This window comes from Castor canadensis, chromosome 5 (genome assembly GCF_047511655.1).
Source record: "Castor canadensis chromosome 5, mCasCan1.hap1v2, whole genome shotgun sequence".
Classification (NCBI taxonomy): Eukaryota; Metazoa; Chordata; class Mammalia; order Rodentia; family Castoridae; genus Castor; species Castor canadensis.
Genome location: NC_133390.1, coordinates 155,242,214 through 155,264,381, shown reverse-complemented (window position 1 = coordinate 155,264,381; position 22,168 = coordinate 155,242,214). Strand labels below are relative to the sequence as shown.

At 50.4% G+C, this 22,168-nt stretch overlaps 1 long non-coding RNA gene across 1 annotated transcript in view; it reads left to right on the top strand.

The window, feature by feature from the left end:
* Window positions 1–22,168, top strand: part of LOC141423390 (uncharacterized) — an 85,631-nt gene that overhangs the window by 28,709 nt on the left and 34,754 nt on the right. Inside the window, exon 2 of the long non-coding RNA XR_012448210.1 lies at window positions 11,447–11,520. This is a non-coding gene — a long non-coding RNA (uncharacterized lncRNA). The remainder of the gene's footprint in view (window positions 1–11,446; window positions 11,521–22,168) is intronic.

Here is a 22,168-nt window from a genome sequence, read left to right as displayed (position 1 = left end):
CAAGGAGCTTCTCCCCTCTCTGGCTCCTGACTCTTCAGTGACATTCCACTAGGACTCTATGTAGATTGTGAACTCTTTAGCGCGTTCAGGTGTCCCATGCAAGCTGAGCACACAATAGGTGCTCATTAAAACATCTGCTTTGGGCTGGAGGTATGGCTCAAGTGGTAGAGCATTTGCTTAACAAGCACAAGGGCCTGAGTTCAAACCCCAATACCACCACCAAAAAAATGTTTCACTTGGCCATGGCACCACACGGACTCATGGAATCCTCACACATTTGCACATAGATACTATGGCTATCCCTGTTTTATAAAGGGGAATGCAGGGTGCAGAGGTTGAGAAATTACCTAAGGACTCACAGCCATGTCTGCAGATATTTACTGAGCACCTTCTCTGTGCCAGTCACTGTGCTAAGGACTGGAGACACAGCCGTGAATAAGACAAAGATCTGTTCTCATGAAGCTTGTGTCCTGCTGAGCCAATGGTAGGTGACATGCCCTGCCCATGTCTTATTATAAAGAGCACCAGGAAGACACGTGACATGAGACCAAGATAGATGGGGGGAGGCTGTTTTAGATGCAGTAATCAGGGAGGGCCTCTCTGAGGAGGTGACTTTAGTGTCAGGGCCAGAGTGCATTAAGTGCCTGGCTGAGACTGGGGCATCTGTTGTAACCTTACTGTGGCAGATGCAATTTGGAGTCCCAGAGACCTCAGGGCTGGTAGTGCCTGGAGCCCTGGGACCTGGGTTAGTTGCAAAGTGGATCAATCCCTCCCCTACCCATGTTGGCCACAACACAAGGCAAATGACTTAATCTCCCCAAGACTCACTTTCCCCATCTGTGAAATGGGATTGAGAGGCACAGCAAGCACTCAGAAGTGCCAGAAAAATTCAGAGATGATCCACATAAGGCCTGGGTGTAGAACTGGCTACACCACAAGCACCTGATCCTTGGTGGCTGGAGTGAGCAGGTGACCTTGCCATATCCTTGTCTTATGGGCCTCTGACTCCCACTTATGGAGTCAACACTTCTTAGCCTTCTCTGTGCCAGGGGACAGTCAGGTCACTGGCTAGCCTGCACCATTCTGACTGGAGTGTGGTGCCTGCTATGTTAAGTGTCCAGTGGACACAAAGGCACTGGTGTCAGTGTCCAGCTTTGGCGTGAGCAGCCTGAGGTCTGCTCTGGGACCCATGGTATTACCACAGTATCTCTCTCGGCCGGGGCTCCAGCTTGATTTGGGGCTTATTTCCCTGGCTCCTGGCCCTCTTAGAGGTCCCTCAAACACGTTTGTGCCCATGAGTCCTGGGAGATTTGACATCCATGCCATTGTCTGGAAACCCCAGTAATGCTTTCTTCCTAGTGAGCTGGAACCTCTCGGTCCACAGACTCCATCCTTCTGGCTCAGATGCCCCCTTGGGGATATGCAGAGCCCTGTTTCTCAGCCCTTTGTCCTTACCCCAAGGGCAGGACCCAGGGCTGCTTACATTTGAGTCCCCAGCTCCTTGCACAGTGCTGCTCAAAGGGAAGTCTTGGTACTTGTTCACAGTGGGAACAAATAAGAGGCTTGGGACAGAGTTCTCACCCATCTGCCTGTCCTGGTTGAGTCCCTGGGCCATGCTCCAGTTGGCCGATGTTCTGAAAGTGTGGGGCACACAACTGAACACAAAACCCCCAGGAATAGATGTGTGGGTCTGAACAGAAAGGAAATGTCACCTCCCTTCTAATTACATGATTGGACAGTTCATAAGCTTGTTTTTGTTTCCCCTGATGGCATGCATTAAGCTACTGGAAAATGTTTTGTTGTTATGGCCTCTGCGTTGTAGCTAAACCTCATTTTACTACCCTTACACTTAATCTCATTCTGACATGGCCTTGCCCCCCTCACCTACCCCCAGAAAAGACAAATTTCAGTTCAAGAGCACAATCTCAATTGACTGGTAGCAGTTGCCTGGAATGGAGTGTCAGATAGATTCTGGAACGGAGTGTGGACTCAGTGAGAAAGAGTGCAGTAAATTGATTCACAATGTCTGCCAAGATACAGGAAGGGAAATTCTAGTGTGGTTTATTTGTTATTTCCTTTTTTGTTTTTTGGTTGTATTGGGGTTTGAACTCAGGACCTTGTGCTTATTAGGCAGATCCTCTACCACTTGAGTCATGCCCCCAGCGCTTTTGTATTACTTTATTTTTCAGATAGGGTCTTCAGCTTTTGCCTGGGACTGGCTTTGGGCCCTGGTCCTCCTACCTCCACCTCCCTGGTAGCTGGGACTACAGGTGTGCACCACCATGCCTCACTTCGTCCTGTCCTTTTTTTGGCGGGGGGGGGGGAAACAGGGTCTCATTATGCAGCCCAGTCTGGCCTCCAACTTGAGATCCTTCTACCTCAGCCTCCCAAGTAGCCTGGATTACAGACATGGACCACCATGCCTAGCTGTATTTGTTTTTTTTTTTTTTTTAGATCACAGGTTCTTCAAAGCTGGAATTTGGATAGGAAAAATACTACATCTTTAATTTCACTGCCCTCTAATCATTCCTTTGATTTTGAAAGTAGGCAACAGACCACAGTGATGGAAACAGGACCTATGATTTTATCACCGACAGAAATCACAGATGTGCTCCAGTCCCATTACAGACATTTTGAAATACGATTTATGTTCATCATGACTTAGAAGTGACATGGTTATTTGCTAAGTCGTGTGTTAGAAAATGAAATAAAGAAGCAGATGTATTAATCTAATGCAAATATGGTTTTAATATTGTCATGACTCTTTCAATACATTTTGTTTCCTTTGCAACATTATCTAGTGTAGTTTATTCCTTTACTCGGAGAAAGGATGCATAAGCTTTACTGGATGTCAGAGGGACCCCTGACTCCTCACTTCAAAGGCTCAGAGCTCAGGACTCAGGCCTATTAGGTTGAGGGGCTCCCTCCCTGCTACCTGCCACCTTTCCAAGTTTCTCATCCTGGATCTGGGAGAGAACAGGAGCACATGGTGACATCCTCCAGACCAGGAGAGGTCACTTGCACAGCCAGCCCTGAGATGATGAGGGAGGTGGCAGAGGGGGCAGAGCTTCTGGGGTCAAGGGAAGACCATCTCCCGCAATGGGGGAAGGTTGGTGCTCTCCAGGTGACAAGAGAGAAGGAACTGGGCTGGCCTGCTGGTGACTAAAGGCAATTTTGACCTAGAGAGGTTTCAAGTCAACATCCTTCTGAACTCAGAGGCCCTGGCTACAGCACAGGGGAAGGAGGTCCATGAAACTGGGACAAGGAGCCTCTGACTCCCATGCTAACACATCCAGCCCACCAGCCGGCAGCCTTCTAACCCCACCTGGTTCACCCACTCACTCTCCATTCCTTCTCTATCCTGCATTTGTTTAGTACCTAGTAAATGGCCTCACAGCTTACCAGGACATGGGTTCAACACTAGCAAAGGGAGATGTGTGAAGACAGTCCTTTCTTCGAGAGACAAGCAGACAGACAATGACAGTGGGCAGGCTTAATGCTCTGAAGCAGGTTGGTACGTGAAGCCCTGAACCCAGCCCAGAGGGATCAGGGAAGGCTCCCTGGAGGACGCAACCTCTTGAATGCATAGGAACTAAGTAGCCCTAGAACCCTAAAGAAGAGCATTTAGGAAGCTGGAACAGCATGTGGGAAGGAGTGGGACAAAGGAGAACAAAGCGTCCCATACAGAGGAAGGAAGAGCTGGGAGATGGCCAGGGATCAGGCTGGCCCCTGAAAGTCATGCTTGGATCATGCCCAGTGGCCATGAAGAAGAGATTCCGGACCTTTCTGCCCCATCTGTCTCATGGGCATTGAATTGTGACTTCAGTGGCTTGGGGAAGTTCAAGCTCACCGACAGGGGTGGGGGTGGTGGAGACCATACCACCAGGACTGGCAAAGGCCAACAGGAAGCTGGGGCCAGTGGCTGCCATGAGGACCACAAGGCCCTTCTGCTAGGAAGGCTGAGATGGCCCTGTTCCTTTATTTATGGGCTGTGTGGGCAATTTGCTCCTTGCTGGCCGGTCGGCCGGCTGGCTGGGTGAACGATGTGGGGATTACTCACGCCCCAGTTGTGGTCCGGCCTCTGCAGGCGTGGGGTAATGAGTGAGGTAATTAAGTGTAAAAGACAACAGGCAGGGGAGGGCTGAGGGGGGCGAGCAGTCACTGGTTCTTTTCAGGAGCAGAGGAGTGAGATAATGTGAGATAATGGCCTCGCCAGTCCCTGCCCAGGCAGCACGGCCTGGGCCGAGAGGTGCCCCCCAAACGGCCAAGACAATTCAGCCTTTTCATGGAAAAGGGGGGGATTGCGCAGGGCCTGGCTCCTGGGGACAGCTGTATGGAAATGACAGCTCCTCTCCCTCATCTTGTCCTGTGCTGGCTGCGAGTGGGGGGCAAGGCTGGGGGTGAGGCTCGGGGGGGATGTGGACGAGACCAAGAAAGTGGATGGGATCAGATGAAGGGTCCCTGTGGGGCTGGAAGACCGTGAGCTGTGTGGTGGTCAGTGGTGGCAGGAGGAAAGAGTCTGACTCTGGATTTCCTGGGTAGAAATTAAGTCTTGGCCCTGGGCTGGCTGTGTGACCCCAGTCTAGTGTGGCCTTTCTTACTATAACAAAACACCAGACACAGGCTACTTATGAAGAAAAGGTTTATTTAGCTCATAATTTTGGAGGTTCAGAGTCCAAGGTCAGGCAACCCCATTGGTTTGGGCTCTGGTGAGGGCAGTGGATGGAGGCAGATCGTGGTGGGAGTGGGTACAGGTGAAAGTGAACACATCACAAACAAGAAGCTAGAGAGGATAGGAGGGGCCAGACATACAACAACCCTCTAAGAGGACTCCCATGACCTAAGGACCTCCTGCTAACACCCCCCCCCCGCCACCTCTTAAAGGTTGTGCTGCACTTAATACTGTTACCCTGGAGACCAAGCCTCCCATTGGTGCATGCTCAGCCTACCCCCCAAAACATAGTAATGTGTATTATGCATCTGTGTAGGCCCAGTTACATCCACAAAGAGGGCCCATGAGCAAGAATGAGTATACCTCATATCATGTGAACCCAAATCTTGGCTTTTGAATAACAACCTCCCCTAAAAGGCACTGAAAGGCTGAGTTGGGGACTTCAGCAGGTTAGGGACAGGGTACTTGATGCCTTAGTACATGAGATATCTCATGGGCCATAAAGTAAGGCGGTTGTGCTGTAAGGTAAGGAAGAGCTTGAGCAATGAGGGGACGTGTCAGAAGAGTGTGGAGTTAACCTGAAGGGCTTCTGCTGGTCAAATCTGGGACAAATGGAACACCAAAATGACAACAGTTACAGATGCTAACCCACTGAATAAAAATAGGCCTGATGGATGCACACTGACGTACATAGCTGTGAATGGACATGGTACCTGTAGTACCAGCTACTCAGGAGGCAGAGGCAGGAGGACACCTTGAGCCTAGGAGTTTGAGGTCAGCCTGGGCAACATAGTGACACCCTGTTTCAAAAACAAAATCATTCCTAGATGCTAAAACTAAACTCACGGTGTGGAAATTTGTTGTGGTGTGGTAGGATATTTACAGAGTCCTAAAGTGTCTCCCCACCAAGATGCAATCACAGCAAAGGGAAAGAGCATGGCTTTGCAGTGGAAAAACAGGGCAGAGGCCACAATTAATCAAGTGATCAAAGGTTACATCACCTGTTAGGGTACAAACTGTCCTGGACCTCCTGCTAGGATGGGCAGAGAGGAGTACAAAACCATACCTGTGAGACTCCTGCAAAAGATGCCAAAACTGCATCTAATCATAAGAGCCACCTGGCCAAATGGAGGGACCTTCTACAAAATAAGCAGCCTGCAGCCTCAGTAAGGGGGAAGGTAATGACAGGCAAAGCCAAACCGAGGGTCGTGTCCAGATCAGAGGAGCCTAGGACAAGGAGATTTGGTAAGGATGTCCACCAATTTTTCTTTCTTTCTTTCTTCTTTTTTTTTTTTTTTTTTGCAGTGCTAGGGATGGAACTCAAGGCATGCTAGGCACTGTACCACTGAACTGCACCCCAGCTCTCTTTTGCTTATTATAAAGAATGTTATTTTATTTCTATTATTATTGGCAGCATTGGGGTTTGAACTCAGGGTCTCATGCTTGCTAGGCAGGTGCTCTTACCACTCCACCAGTCCCAAAGGGTGTTATTATTGGGACCATGGCAACATTTGGTGGGGGTTTCATGAGTAGATGGTAGTCTTCTATGAATGTCAATTTCCCGATTTTGATAATTTTATTGCAGTTCTGTGGGAGGATGTCTTTGTTTGTAGGAAATGCTCACCTAAGTGTTCTGCGGTGAGGGGATTGGATTGACAACTTACTGTCAAATGTCAGGAAGAATCTGTGTACAATGACAGAATGATAAAGCAAAGTGTTGAAGTGACAGCATTTGGAGATTCATGGTGAAGGTTATGGTGACAAGAATTCTTTGTACATTGCAGCTCTTCTCTGAGGTTGGCGTTATTTCAGAATCAAAGGGTCTTCACAGGAAACTGTACTCTGGAAATGGGAGGGAGTTGAGGTGATAGATGGAACAATCCCTTGGGCTAGGGGACAGAACACACAGGGTAATGCTGTTCTAGATAGTGTGGTCAGGGCTAGGCTCTCTGGAAAGGGGTGCTTGAACACAGACCTGGGTGAAGGGAGAGGGTAGCCATGTGGACAATGGGGAAAAGAGCCTTCAGGGTAAGGGACCCATCTAGAAAAGGGCCAGAGTGGAACCATAGGCATGTCTATTAGTTCCTGCTACTGGGCATCAAAGGACTACAACTTAGTGTTGTAATTCAGCACCACTGGGCTGGCAGCCCTGGAAGTCAGGTGCTGGTATAGAGCAATTGGGTTTTTGTGCAGGATATCACAAGGTGAAAGTCAAGGTGTCTTAACTGTCTTGCTTCTCAGCAGATACCTTGAGTGGAAGGGGAACCACTTCCAAGTTCATTCTTCTTGACAGCAGTTGAGTTTCCTGTGGTTGTAGGACTGACAGCCTAGTTTTCTTGTTGGCTGTCATCTCCCAGAGGCTGCCTGTATACCTGGATATGTGTCTCCCCTCCATCTCAAGTCAGCAATGGTGTACCCAATCCTTATGCTTCAAATCTTTCACTTCCCCTTCTGCAACCAGCTGGAGGAAAGTCACCATTTTATAAAGGGCTCTCGTGATTAGGTCAACACACCTGATAATCTCTATATCTTAAGGACACCTGTATCAAATAATCTAACCATGGGAGTAACCATGGGACTGTGACCATCAGAGTCACAGTCCAGGAGATTTTGTAAGACATGTACCTGGAGTAGGGGAGACTGGAAGTCTTGGGGACCATCTTGGAATCTGACTGCCGTGTGTGTGTGTGTGTGTGTGTGTGTGTGTGTGTGTGTGTGTTAGGAACGAAGAAGCCAGTGCAGCTGAAGGTTGAAGAAGGAGGTCAGGGGTAGGAGAGCAGTGTTTTACGGTTGCAGAGACATTCGTATACCACATGGTCCAAAGGGTAATGGAGACTCAGAAGTAATTTTGGCTCCCAAGGAAGGAGACAGTGGAGCCGGTTCCTCTATGGGCTCACTTGTGCTAAAGAGCAGCCCTAGGGTAGGGCCCAATGACTGTCAAAGGCCAACATATTAAGGAGTAGACTTGGAGACTCCGTGCCGCTGGGCATAGGGACAAATGGATTTGCTGGGTGCATTTGGCCTGGTAGACAAATGCCAAGATGCCATAGACTCATCAAGGGTCCATGGAAAACACACTAAAATCCCAAAAAGGCAGCTGGAAAAATATTTGAAAACTTTCCAGGGAGAAAGCTATAAGATTTAATGAAGTGTGTCCTCGTAGTGTTATGTCAACTGCTGAGCGATGGCTCAACTCAGTTCTATTAATAGTTCTGTGTGCATTACATGTGCTGTCACTGAATCCCTTTCCACTTTTAAATTACCGTATGGATATACTTTCCTGTAGTGTCACAGGCAGTGTCCAAACAAAAGGAGCTGCCGTAGTAAGGAAGTTGTTCTTCCACCCCTGATCCCCAGCCGGGTTGGTTTCCTGTGTGCAGAAGCATTGGATGCACACACTAGTGAGTGTGCATGTGTTCACGCCTCCCCTCTACAACCCGGGAGCCGCCTGGCCTGCATTCTCGCTTGGCAGTGTGTCTTGGAGGCGGTTCCTGTTGGCGTCCGTGGTGTCCATTCTTTTGTACAGCAGCAGGGCAGTCTGTTACTTGGATGGACCAACCATCATTTATTAACGAGCCCTGCTCACAACCCTGCTGCCTCTTTTTTAACACCCTGAGCAGGCTTGGCCTCTCTCTGGTCCCCCGGGACCAGCTCATCCTCGCCTCCCCCACTTTCCACCCATATGAGGCCCTTGATTTGTGGCTCTGGTGTGGAATCTGGCTTGTCCAGTGGCTGTTGGGCAGGGCTAGGCTATGCCACCAGAAGTGTAGAAGAGCTAAAGCCCCACCCCTGGGGCACATACTGCCCAAAGAATCCAAAGGCAGGGAAGAAAGAGGCCAGAGGAGTTTATCAGGAGCCCAGGCCAGGGACAGAGGACAGCTCTGTCCTGCCATTCTGAACACTGTTGCCCACACCTCCTGATGCACATTTAAAAGCATTTCTCTATAACATCTCTAGGGAGAGACTGCAGGGTTGTAGAAAAAGTGCAAAACAATGTGTAATTGGTCTCCAAAATGGCTGTTCAAGCCCCATCAACAGCATTAAGCAGTCTTCTTTGTTCCAACAGAATTGATCACATTTAGACTTGTCCAGCTTTTTAAGGTTTGCCAATCTAGTGGACATGAATGGGCTTTGAATTCACCTACCCCTGATTATTCAGGGGCTGTTTAAATCTTTACTCAGTTTTCTTTTTGTCAGCTTATTGATTTTTAGGAGCTCTTTATATATTTTGGGTGCTAATTTTTGTCAGTCAAATTGTTACAAGCATCTCCCAGCTTGTGGCTTGTTTCTCTCTCTCTTTCTTTTTCTTTCTTTCTTTCTTTCTTTCTTTCTTTCTTTCTTTCTTTCTTTCTTTCTTTCTTTCTTTCTTTCTTTCTCTCCTCTCTCTCTCCTTCCTTGCTTCCTTCCTTCCTTCTTTTTTTTGAGACACGGTCTTGCTCTATAGCCCAGACTGGCCTATAACTCACTATATAGCCTAGGCTAGCCTCAAACTCACAATTCCTCTGCCTCAGCTTCCCAAATCCTGGGATTACAAGCATGCTCTATCATACCAAAGTATTTTTCCACTTTTTAAAATGGTGAACTTTGGTAGACAGAGCCAGTTCTAGTCCAGATTAATTTGTTAGTGTTTGCCTTTATGGTTTGTACTTTTTGTTTCTTGCTTCAGAAATCCTCTCCAATCCAAAGCCCTCACAATCTTTCTATAATGCATATGTTTGCATTTTTAAAAAGAGATCATATGGTCATTCTGTTTTGTAGCTACTTTTCCACTTAACAATATCACATGGTTATTTTCATGTCTAAATATTTTATGGCAAATGGTCACATAATTTACCATCGCAAGGAGTCTGCCATCTTTATTTACTGAATCCCTGACTGAAGGACATTCAGGTTGCTTTCACCTTCTCACTATGATCAACAACGCTGCCAAGAATATCCCGTGGCAGTTGTGGTCCACATTCATGGTTATTTCTCTTCTATGACTCCTAAGAGTGAAATTGCTCCTTGAATTTAAGAAAGAAACCTTCAATTAGCTCTAAGATTTTCTCCCTCCCTCCCTCCTTCCCCCTCCCCTCTCTCTTTTGAGAGAATCTTGCTATATAGCCCAAGTTGACCTCAGTCTCTTCACTCTCCTGCCTCAGCCTCCCAAGTGCTGAGATCGCAGGTGTGTCACCAATCCCAGCACCGAGCTTTTTGCCATATTTTACCAAATCTGCCAGAGGTTCCACTTTGGATTTCTTTCTGACAAGCAGTGTGCCATTGTGTCCAACTGTCCTTCCTGCGTCTAGAGCAGGTAGAGGAGGAGTCTGGAGATGGCAATTAGAACCAGCCACAGCCAGAGGCATGTGGTGTACACAGAGATGTCTGTCTAAGAGATAAAGATATTCCCAGCCACGGTGCCCCTGCCCTTGCCCACCTGCACAGGCGGGACCCTTTACTAGGTAGCACTGAGGGAAAAGAGCTAGAAATGCCTGTTTGGGTGGTGACTGTCAGTGAGTTCACTGGCCTCCAGTGGACTCTGCATGGAGGATGGAGGACGGAGGACGGAGGACGGGGGATGGGAAACAGAGCCTCTCTCATCTGCTTCTCCCTGGACTGGGCACATCACATCCTCACAAAATGTTCCTCTCAGGAACCAAGGGATTTAACAAGTCCCCTGGAAACCTCTCATCTTGAGAACTTGAAGACCTTAGCTCAGGCCCCCCTTTTGCTGGGAGTACCAAGCTTCTACTACTTAAGCCTTTATTTTAGTGTACCATCATACACCTTCTTTTCACAGTTTGCTAGTAACTTTCATTTTTGGTGGTCATATAAAGTTTCTCCTTAGCAGGAATTGGCCTTACTTTTGAAAAATGAGACAATTTGAAGAAGAGTATAAAGTAAATTTTGAGAAAGATGGATGGTAGTGATCACATCTAAACTTTGAGGACATTGCCTCAATGGGATCCCCTCCTTTGAGGAAGGCCTGAGACCTGAGGGGGCTGGAGGAGGGGAAAGCAGAGCCCTGGGCAGCTGTGAAGGAGGAGGCTGCACCAGCAGCAAGAGATTAGGAGAGGCAGGAAGAGTTCTCTGTTTTGAAGTCACATTTGGGGATTAACAGATGTGTCTCCCTCATTACCTCCTTTGACACTTAGAGCAACTTTGCGACATTTCAGGCAATGAGATCACTCCATCAGTTTCCAGAGAGAAACTACACTGAGGCATGGAAAGAAGCAGCAAGGTGTCCAGAGACTGGGAGAATAAAGGGAGGGGGGGAAGGATTTGGCCCTGGTGGTGGATGTGGGCAGTGTGGGGTTTGGTTGGAAATTTGTGGGGATGCTCAGGAGTCAGACCTCTGTCATTCGCAGCCCTCCCGTAAGAAGAACAATCATGGGCACTCATTGAGCACTTACTGAGGGCTGCTTCTGTGCTCGTGACTTTGGCTGAATTTCACTACATGATCCCTCAGAAACGGTCAAGGGCAGGAGTAGTGATTCATGTCTGTTCTTGCAGAAACTTGAATTACAGTAAGAGACAGGAACTAAAAACATAACCACAGGAAGACATAAATGAACAAGCTGATGTCACATAGTGATCAATACCATGGAGGGAAAAAAACAACTGAGCAATGTGATTTGGTCTCTGGAGGCAGGGAACAGGCTCCCCATTGGGGAGGGCTTCTTGGAGGAGGTGACAGTAGAGCTGGAGCCAGTAATGTGTGAGATTTGAACCTGGGCTGTGAAGTTCCACAGTCCTGCTCCTGATTCTGTCCCTGTTCCTGTTCCTCTTGTGTAGATCACTGGATGTTTCTGCCAGAGAATCCTGAATCCCTGCTTACGCATCCTAGGAATTCAAGGATACTAAGACACGTAAGTGAGAAGAGGTTTGACCCATGTGACTGCCCTGCCAACTCCAGGCTCTGTATACTTGGCTTACAGTGGATTTGTGTGACATTGGGGTTCTCTAGCTGCTTCCCTTGTCCCAAAGACAAAATGGGCCCAGCTAAGGGAGTGGTGGACAGATGTGCAAGATGGACTGAGCTCAGGGGTGCCCAGCTGGGGGGCTCAAAGGATGTTCTGCACCCCACTGGATGCGGCTGCACCAGGAAAAACTTATACAAAGGAATTCTGTAGGTGGTGGTGTTCTGAGCCTAGCGGATAGTGGTGGCATAGATGAGACCCACTTGGTCATGTCGCCCTTTCTCCTACATCTCCTGCTTCCTGGCTTTGTTTCTGTCAGCCCCCCACTCCCACAACTGGAGGCTCCCCTCCCTCCTTAATTGCAGCTAGGGGCTGTGCAGACCCATCACAGGTCTCAGGGGACAGGGAAGAGGAAGAGAAGCAAGACGGCTGGGACTCCCTGGGGTCTTTGTGGAGCTGACAAGGCTGAGGAGTGGGCAAAGCGGGGGCGGGGGGGTGGTGGCCCAGAAGTGCCTTATCTCCTCTGGGCCAGTGTCAGCTCCTGTCCCCAGCCTGGTGGAGCTGCCAGCCTGAGATGGGACTGTAGCAAATTTGCATTTTTATTGGAGACTTCTGTTTCCAGGGCCTGGGGGGAGGAGGCATGGCCACCTCAGTTAGCTGAGCAGAGATGAGAGGAGGGGCCTGCAGCCCTATACTGCCAGGGGCACAGGAAGTGGCCAGTGGGCTGGGCCTGGCTGGCGAGGGAACCGTGGCACAGAAGGTTCTCTGGGCACGTGGCCGGCCCTGACAGCCTGCCTGTCCACCCTCCCAGACACTCGCCAACATCAGCTGGGAGTTGGCTTTGTTCCACAGGCCTGCGAGAAAGGTCAGAGGCCTGTGCCAGCTAGGAGCTGGGCGAGGCAGAGGCACCTTTGTGACTGTGACCATGTGCCAGTCACTGACCCACCTCTTGGCCCCTTGAGTTGTCCCAGCCATGAAATCAGAGGACTAATCTAATGTTCAGTCCAGGCAATCTGGTTCACAATCCGGGTCCCACAGTGTCATCTCCCAGAGCCTCAGTGCACACACATGCTCTAGAGTCACCCTCTGTACTAGGGAGATTTCTAGAGGTCATCCCTGGCTTGAGACAGCTGAGGTTTGTTGGCAATAATGACGCCGGTAGGTTTCAGTTCTTACTGCACCCTTAAGCTTCTGTTTTCCAGGGTCACGGTCCTGCCTGCCAGGGTCACAGTCCTGCCTCAAGTCTAGCTTGAATCCTCCTTCTGCCCCAACCTCCAATCAGCATGAACCATAAGATCCTAACCAATCAGATCATGCTGAGTCCCAATGAGGGGTATTTAAGCCCTTGCCCTTCCTGCTTCTGTCTCAGCTCTCTCCCTCTCCCACCCCGCAATAAAGAATTTCTTGGCCAGATCACTCCTCTCCACGTGGTCACTTTTGGGGCTTATATTTCCTTACAAGGTTCAAACCATGAGGTTCATTTCCTGGTGTAATCCATGACCATGCTGAGAATCAGAGGTCTTGTCCCCTTGCCTTTGGAGAGCAGCTTCTCCTGTCTGTGAGACTCCACATGGAGATGGAATAGAAGGAGGAGAGAAGAAAGGAAGGACAGGAGGGAGGCAGGAGGAGCAGGAGGGCAGTATGGAAGAAAGAAATGGACAAAGGATGGGTGCAAGGAAAAGGGAAGGCAGGGAAGGGAATTGAAGAGAATCAAAGAAGAGTTGAGACAGGCAAGGGGTACTGGCAGAGCTGTCCTGAGGGCACTGGGACACCTGAGGTGTTGGAATGGTGCCCCTCCCCCTCTTGGCCCTATGGCTGAGGCTCCCTGACCTGTAGAAGCCCCTGGTGGGGATCGAGCGGCTAGAGTCTGTCATGATCCTTGGACTCAAGTCTTGCTCAACTGAGAGACCAGTGCTCTTCAGTCATCAGATGCTGCTTTTCTGCCTCTGGAGGGGACTCTGCTCTACTCCCTGGGTTGATGGCACTCCCTCCACCACCCCTCCAGACGGAGGTCTTGGCTGTCCACTGTCCCCCAGCCTGCGGCTGTGGGCCTGCAGCTGACAAACCTCCTGGTCCTGGCTCCCAGTTCAGCAGAAACAAGCCTTCCCTGTCTGTCACCAAACAGTCAGGACAGCCTGTTCCACCTGGCAGGCTGGACTATTGCCCAGTTCTGACCACCCATGGCCTAAGTTCAAACCTTGGCTGTGCCTCTGCCTAGCTGTGTGGCCTTGGGCGAGACCCTTTGCCTCTCTGAGCCTCTGACTCCTCATCAATAAATGGGCATAAGGATAGTTTGTGGGCTATATGAGCTCACCATGGAGCGTGCTTGCCTTAGTGCCTGCCATAATATTAAGTTGCATTAGCTATCATTGTCCTAGCTCTGTCTTTTGGGGCCTGTCCTGGCTTAGTGGGGATGTTGGGTTCCAGGGAGCTGCCCCTATGCTTTCTCCACTACTCTTTTATGCCTACTGCTCCCTGGTATAACTCTTAACCACACACAGCATTGAACCTTGATGCTATTGTGCTGCAAGTACTTCTGTCATTTAATGAATGCTGAGGACTGGTTAGGCATTGTTCAAGCCATTCTAAAATATGGTTCTGGTTGGGTGCAGTGGTTCACACCTGTACTCCCAGTTACAAGGGAGGCTGAGGATGGAGAACGCTAGGGTTCAAGACCAACTTGGGCAACATAAGGAGACCTCATCACAAAAATAAAGAAGAAGAAAAGGAAGGAAGGAAGGAAAGGAAAAAAGGAAGGAAGGAAGGAAGGAAGAAAGAAGAAAGAAAAATAAAGTAATGACTGATTTTTTTTTTTTGGCATTCCTTCCCTCAAAGGGTGTGTCTCTTGCCCCTCCTGTGTGTGCTTCTAGGAATAAAATGTGGCAGAAGTGACATGTCCCCATGCTATTTTTGCTTGGGTGTCAGGGAACAGTCACTCATGGAACCCAGCCTCCATGCTATCTATGAAGAAGCTCTGGATATAAGGAGAGGCCACATGTAGTGCTTTGGCCAGTGGTCTCATCTGAGTAATTCCCAACCGCAAAAGCCATGAGGGAAAACTTTTCTAGGTGGTTCTAGTCCCCAGACTCAGTGCTTTTCAGAACAGGTCTTCCAGAGGCCCCAGGTCTTGCAGAACAGTGCAAAACCAGTGTGCTGAGTGAACCTGACCCATGGGGATGTGACAGCCCATGCCTGGGGGTCGTTTGTTAGATTGCAGTGCAAAACTCCAGTCTCCTGTTCTGACTTCTGATCACATCTGCTCCACAGATCAGGGAGGTGGGACCCGTGGTGTTTTTAGCAGGATTCCTGAGGTCACAGAGCTCCTAGATAGAGAGCTGGGTGTTGTCTTAGGGCTTTGGGGGCTGTGGGAGGGCAGCAAGGTGGAATTTATGAGATCAGGACAGGACACTGACACTAAGAAGCCCACTTGGGTGCAGCATAGAGGACGGGTGTGTTATTCAGTTGTTTGTCCTGTGACAAATACCCGAAAGAGACAACTTAAGGGAGGTACGATGTATTTTGGCTCATGGTTTCAGAAGTTTCAGTCCATGGTCACCTGGCTCTGTTGCTTCTGGGCCTGTGTGTGGCCAAGCAGAGCATCGAGGCAGGGAGCACATGATACAGCAAAGCCCCTCACCTTATGGTGAAGTGCGGGAGGCAGAGAGAGCAGAAGGGACAGTGACAAGACACACCGTTCTGGGAACACCCCCAGTGACTCACTTACTTCGACCAGACCACATCTCCTAGAATCCATCACCTTCCAGTACACCCTCAAATTATGACTCCATCAATCACTTCCCATCAGCTGGCCAAACCCTTAACACCTGAGCCTTCAGAGGACATTTTAGATTTAAACTGGAACAGTGGGAAAGAGGGGGCTGGAGGTGGCCTTGAGGCTGCATGTCCACCATCCTCTGTGCAAACTAGGCCCAGACAGTTCTGCGTCTGACAGAGCTTGGCCCAGCCAGAAATGCCAACCAGTTCCTCTCCCGAGTTCAGAAGTTCTACCTCAATGTCCTCCTGTTAGAAGTTTATACTGCACAACATGGTCCTCCCATCATCCCACAGAGTCCTCACAGCTACTGTACCCCTTTTGCAAATGAGGAGATGGAGGCTCAGAGAGGGATAGGGATTTCCCCAAGGTTGCAGAGCCTGGTGGTATCCTGTCCCAAGTGGAATCCAGATTTGCTCCTGGCAGCTTCACCATCTGCTTTCCCTGGGGAGTGAGTAAGGATGATCTACATGACCTCCACAGTCCTGGTGAAGTGTCAGAATTCCAAAGTCCAGTTTTCAGAGAAGAAACCAAAGAAAAGAACTTGCCCTGGGTCACATCCCTTCCATCAGGGGCAATGCTGGGAGGTGCTCAGGCCTCCTGACTTCTGGTCCAGAGCTCTTGCATTTTGTTCATTCATGCAATCAATATTCACTGAACACCTACTGTGTGCCAGCACATTGCTGGCCCCTGGGGACACAACAGTGGTGATACACAAACTTATCTCTGGGCCCTGAGAGCTGATATTTCAGGGCAGGGTGGGGAGGGGGGTGACCAACACTCCCCAAAATAAATGAGCAACAGCTACTGTCTTTGTTTCTTTCCTTTAACAAATTCTGAGAACTATATTGCTACGAGACAGACACCATAGGCTCTCCTCCAAGGAGAGCCTATGGTGGGGACATTGGGAATAAGCTCTAAGTGAAGAGACCCATGAATAAGGCAAAGTTCAGGTGGTGTTAATAGCTGAGTGAAAACAAAGCTGAAGTGCCAGGGAGCAATGGGGTGGGCAAGGAGTGGTGGTGGTTAACTTCAGCTGGGGTGGTCAGGGAAGGACTCTTGGGGGAGGTGTCTTTTGAGCTGAGACCTCAGGATGCTAAAGGTTGGCTAGGCAGGGGTTCCAGGTGGGGAACAGCAAGTGCCATGGCACTGAGGTAGGACTGAGCTTGGGGAATGAAAGGAAGGCCAAAGTGGCTGGAGCAGAGTGAGAGGGGGCACTTTTTGGCAGGAGGTGGCAGAAGGGAGGAGGCTGGGGAAGGTCTAGGGGATGGCATGCACCTCTGGAGGCCCAGTCATCTCTATATCTGGGGTTTCCCAGCCAGATCCCCAAGGGGTGGGGGGGCAAGCACCTGCTAGCCTGTCACTGCCTGCCTGTGTGAGCTAAAGATTCCTGTCCCCCTTCACCGGGTCCCCCTCGGGGTGCGTCCACCTGCACAGTCAGGTGCCTTGTGGGCTGGCTCTGGCAGGCACACCTGGTGCTTTCCTCAGTCTGCTGGCTGCCCTGATTTAAGGCTCATCCGTCTGTTCCCTAAGGTCCACCAGCTGGGACTAGGCTGGCTAAGGAGGAGGACACAGGCCCTGTGGCAGCGAAGGCTCTCTTCCCACTCAAGGTTCATTGCACAATCTTTGAAACTCTAGGACTTCCTTTCTCCAGCCATCTTTCCCCTGACCCCAGCGTTAGGCAGAAAGTGAGGTTCAGGAGCCAGTTTAACTGCTAGGTTTAGATATTCTTTCCCTCCCTGGGCTTGACTTCCTCATTCTTGTAGTACAAGGATAGATCTGGATAAAATCATGGTGTGGACTCTGGAATCAGGCTGCCTGTGTCAGAAACTTTATTATGCAGTGACTGTTTGAATTGAACTAAGTTACTTAGTCTTTCAGAGTCTCGGTTTACCCATCTATGAAATGGGGATGTAGTAACAGCATTCATTTCAAGGTTTTTGTGATGACTGAAATTGAGTGAAATATCTGGGCTTAGAACAGTGCCTGCTGGTGGTAAGCGCTCTTTGTTTTCACTCTGTTATTACTCAAATCTTTAGAGAATATGGCACGGGAAAGATTTGGTGGAGAAAACTGAGTCTGTTTGTTCGCAAACTTTTTGGTCTTTGTTTTGAGCAGAAGAAGCTCTGCATTGCTCAAGAGAAATTTTACTAAGAGCCCCAGCTGTTCAGAGGGGATGGTGGAGGGGTGCCTGCCCCACCTGCTCCCGTCTCTGTGCCTGGAGCCCCTAAGGGGGACTACAGGAGCAAAATTTGAAAACCCCTGCTCAGTTTGTCCTCTTCGGCTCACAGAGAAACTGAGACTCAGAAAGGGGCAGGCAGAAGCCCAGAGTAAGCAGTCCAGCTTCGCCTAGAGCCCAGATCTCCCCATTTTCTCGGTGCAAGATAAGGGGCAGGGGCTGGGAGAAAACCTAAGACCAAAAGCCTCTTAGGGGACTGGGTGCATTGTGGCGTCAAGTCATTAGCATGCAAATGAGATGCAAACGAATGCAAAACAGCATGTTTTATGCTAATTTTCAGAGTCGAGAGCAAGGACATTTTTGGTAATAGGGCAGCAGTCCTGGTCCCTGGGCATTGCCGAACACGCGTCCTTTTTTTCTTTCATTATGATCAGGTCCATAAATCTTGGTTTGGCTGTAACCCCGCCCCTTCTCGCCTGAAAGCCTGGCTCCTTATCACGCTTAAGGGCTCCCTTGCTTGTCCCCTGGTCCTGCCATAGACCAAGGACAGGCCTGGGCAGTGAATCAGAGAAATAGGATTCAGGAGCCACTGGTCAGAGCCAAGGGGTGAGCGGCCAGTCTGGCCTGGAAGTCGCTCAGGAGGAGGAGTTTTGGCGGCACCTTGAACTCCTGTAGTCGCTGTTGCCGGGCGCCATTGTCACTGGGTGGATGAGCATCTCTGTCCCAGGTGACCTGCCTTATGCATCTTGTGTGTGCTTATGCTGGGAACATCCTAAAGCTGAGTGTCACTGCCATCATGCCTAGTTTATGGAGGAGAGGTTCAGATACTTCCTACCAGGCAGTGGCTTTAAGCCATTAAGCAGAGCTGGTGTTACAGGCTGTCAGGGCCTCCCTCTGTGCTATCGGTCAATGTTGTGACAATGGTAAACTTTACCAGGAAAACATTTGCTTTTCCTTTTCTATTTAGAGAAATGGCTTACCAAAACAAAGCCTTCTTCAGCCTATGACTCAGATAAGACTGCCCACTCCCCTGACTCCCTAAGACTGGGGGCTGATTGCCTTGTTTGCCTGTGAATTTTCCCCTTTCGCCTAAACCGGCTGAGGCCAAGGACTCTCCCACAAACCCTTCTTTGTCTCATGGTTGATTAGCTGAGATTAGAACCATGTGACCCCTCTGAAACTAGCTAGCACAGAGATAAAGCTTTTTCTCTCCAGCTGGAAGTCCTTTGGATTGCAAGACAATCAACTGTATAAAGACTCCACCTGTGACCTGTCTGCTCCTCCCCAGCCCAGTCTAAGGCAAACACATCCTGCCCAGGCACTCTGATCTGGGGATCTGGGGTGCTGACCTCCAGAATAACTTGAATACTATATATGGCTCCAGACCATCTTCCTAGCTGTCTGGTGTACATCATGCTACCGTGTGTATTTTCCACCTTAGGCTCTGGCTCAGGTTTAGAGCCTGTGACCTTGGAGCCCTTTCTGAGTCTCTGGATGCCTGGGTTCATCAGCAAAGCGGATGCTCCCAGGCCCAGGGGAGCGAAAGGCAAGGAGACCAGGCCAGAGAAACGCTCGACCTCGACCGCTTGGAGCAGCGCCCGGGTGTAGAATGCTCGCCCCAGAACTGTCAACCATTGTGTCCTGGAGACACAGGTCCAGGAGGGGACCAGCCGCACTGCCCAGAGAAACAGGGCGGGCGGAAGCGGGGTCAAATGCACCACTGGAGAGAGTCCGGTGTCCCCGCCCCCCACCCCCGGCCTCGGGATCCCAGGCTGGGCGCGGAGGGGGCATCCTCCTGGCTCCCCCAGCCCCACCGCTCGCCTTTGATTGTGGCGAGCAGCGAGTCGCGGAGCAAATTAACTTTTTGCACACTTCATTATGCGCCGCCCCGCGTCCCCAGGGGCCGCGGCCCCGCCCCCGCCCGCGCCGACAACGAGATTGGGCAATTAATCTTCGCGCCCCGCGGCCCCCGCCGGCCCGGGCCTTTGTGCGCCCAGCGCGGGCCGCGGGCCCGGCCGGCCGCCCGGTCTGCTCGCGCTGATAAGGCGCCCGCGCCGCCCAGCCTTTGTCAGGCTCGGAGCCGGCCGCGCCGCCGTCTCGCACCCCATCAGCGCGCCCCCGCCCCTTGGTCTCCGTCCATCTGTCTGAGCCGCGCGATCCCCCAGCGGCCCCGCGGGGGGAGGGGTCCCGCTCTCGGGCAGGGAGCCAGGACCCCCTCCACCCGGCGCCCCATGTGTCAGGAGTGACACCCCCCAACCCAAGAGACACGCGCGCGCGCACACACGCGGGGCCGCCCAATTAAGCAGTGAGGCAATAATCAAGAAGGGGAGGGCGTTAGGCATAGCAGCAGTTTGAACAACACGGGGGAGAGAGGAGGGGTGTCCCAGCAGGATCCAGAAAAGGAGTCCTGTGCCACCCATCCTGAGCACCAGGTGTGTAATGCCTGCTTATTGGCTACAATGGTTGCAGGTGGGGGAGGGGATCGAGGGTCCCTGGGAATGTGCCTGACACAGCCGCGCCTCTGTGCATTTCCTGGGGTTCTATCAGCAGCTGACCCCACACCCCCACAAGACGCAGATATGCAGCCTGGGATCCAAGCAATGCGAAGAATCAGGGTGGACAAACCCTGGCCATTTTAGGGACTCACAGCAGGGTGGTTCACAGAGGGTTCCCTCTGTGGGCTGTGTATTAGGAGCTAACTACTTTGTGCCCCTGGTGGTGGCAGTAATGGGCTGAGCCACATTGGCACAGTGCTGGGTAGACAGTGAGTGCTCACAATTTCGGTTCCTGATACTGTCTAGTTTTTCCCTGCGAAGTGAAACTGAAAATCCTTGATGTTGGGCTGAGGCCTTGGGTTTTACTTGGCACCTGAGCCAGGAGGGTTAGCCGGTGGTGCCAGGCTCCAAGCCTGTAATCTATGTGCACATGTTGGTATGCAGACTGTGGTCCTTGCGAAGTGTCTGCTCAGCGTGCAAGGGATCCAAATGTCTGGGTAGAGGATTCCAGGCCTTCCCTAGTTCCTACAAGAGAGGTGTGCCCTGGGGTGAAGCATCTGTACACAGGGCTGGGAAAGCAGATCCAGAGCAAAACGGATGGAATTCCTTTTTTGTTTGGAGTCTACAGAAGCACCACTAGATGCTGGCTGGGTACATTGTAAGCAAAGCAGTATGGCAGGTGGATGCAAAGTAAAATCAAAACATGTGACATCCGGCGTCAGTGTGTAGAAGGCTGTCGATAGAAAGAGGCAGGACAACTGGTTAGGCTGGTGGGCCCCCTTGCTGGACCCACACCGTTGGCCCCACTAGAGTGTTACTGGGTTGGGGCAGTGAAGGTCACACTTTCAGGCCTAGAGACCTAGGACCACTTTTGTCTCTCCACCCCAGCCCCCAGCCTCTGCCAGTTCTGTATGCATAGGGTAGGGTCCCTGGGATGATGGGCAGGCCTCCCCCCCTTGTCCCTGAGGAGGTGCTGAGAGTGTTCCCTGTGATAATGACAGCCTCCAGTCTTGCATGACCACAATGCCTCATGAGCGCACCCTCCAGAAGGGGCCCAGTGAGCAGGAGCTGAATTAAAATGGGAAATACAGTCTCCTCCCCTCCTTTCCCTCCCCCCACCCCCCAGCCTCATTTCTGCAGCTATCGGAGCCATGGTGAAGTCTCAGTCCTCTGTCTGCCCAGCTGGGCTCAATGGGTGGACACCTCCTTGTAAGTTCAAAGTTAGGGGACACACAGGGCCAGCGGGTGGGATATACCAAAGTGCCATTTGGCTTTGTCTCCCCCCACCCCCATAATACCAGGATTAGATAGATTCCTGGTCACCTCTGGTCCCTGACTCTGCTGTTCTGTCCCTAAACATCCTGTAATTTCAGCACTGTGGGCTTCCGACTTTCTAGAATTTTAACATTGTATGCCTCTTGAGAAAACAGTCTGGAGTTCAGTGATTTCCGCCCTTATGTTCTAGAATTCTGAGGCTTCAGAGCTTCAGAATCTATTGATTTTGTCTAGTCAACCCATTCAAATAACAGTGGAGAAAGACTGCAGGCAGACTCACATAACACCAGTTGCAGCTAACATTCTTTCAATCATGCTTTTAACCAGCGAGTATTTTTTGAGATATCTTCTAAATGCCAGACATCATTCCAGGCATTATACAAATACATTAAATTAATATAATGTTAGAAGATGCTATGTGCAGGAGAGACACAGGGAGCAAGGGAAGTAAAATTAAAAGTGATGGTTAAGGCAGGATGAAGAAGGTCATAATTTCTTTTTCTTTGTTTCTTCCTTTCTTCCAATACTGGGGTTTGAACTCAGGGTCTACATGCTTGCAAGGCAGGCTCACTTGAGCCACGCCCCCAGCCTCCTTTATTTTGCTTTTAGTTGTTTTTCAGATAACGCCTCTATTTTGCCCCTGGGCTAGCCTCCAACCACAATCCTCCTACCTATACCTCCTGTGCAGCTGGGGTTATTTTGCTTAGTTTGTTTGTTGAGAGGGATCTCACTAACTTTTTCCCCTGGCTGGCCTCCAGCTGTGATCCTCTTGATCTCCACTTCCTGATCACCTGGGACTACAGAATAGAGCCACCCCACCTGTCCTCTACTTGCTCTTTCAATTATTAAGATTTGAAATTTCAATTGATAATTGTG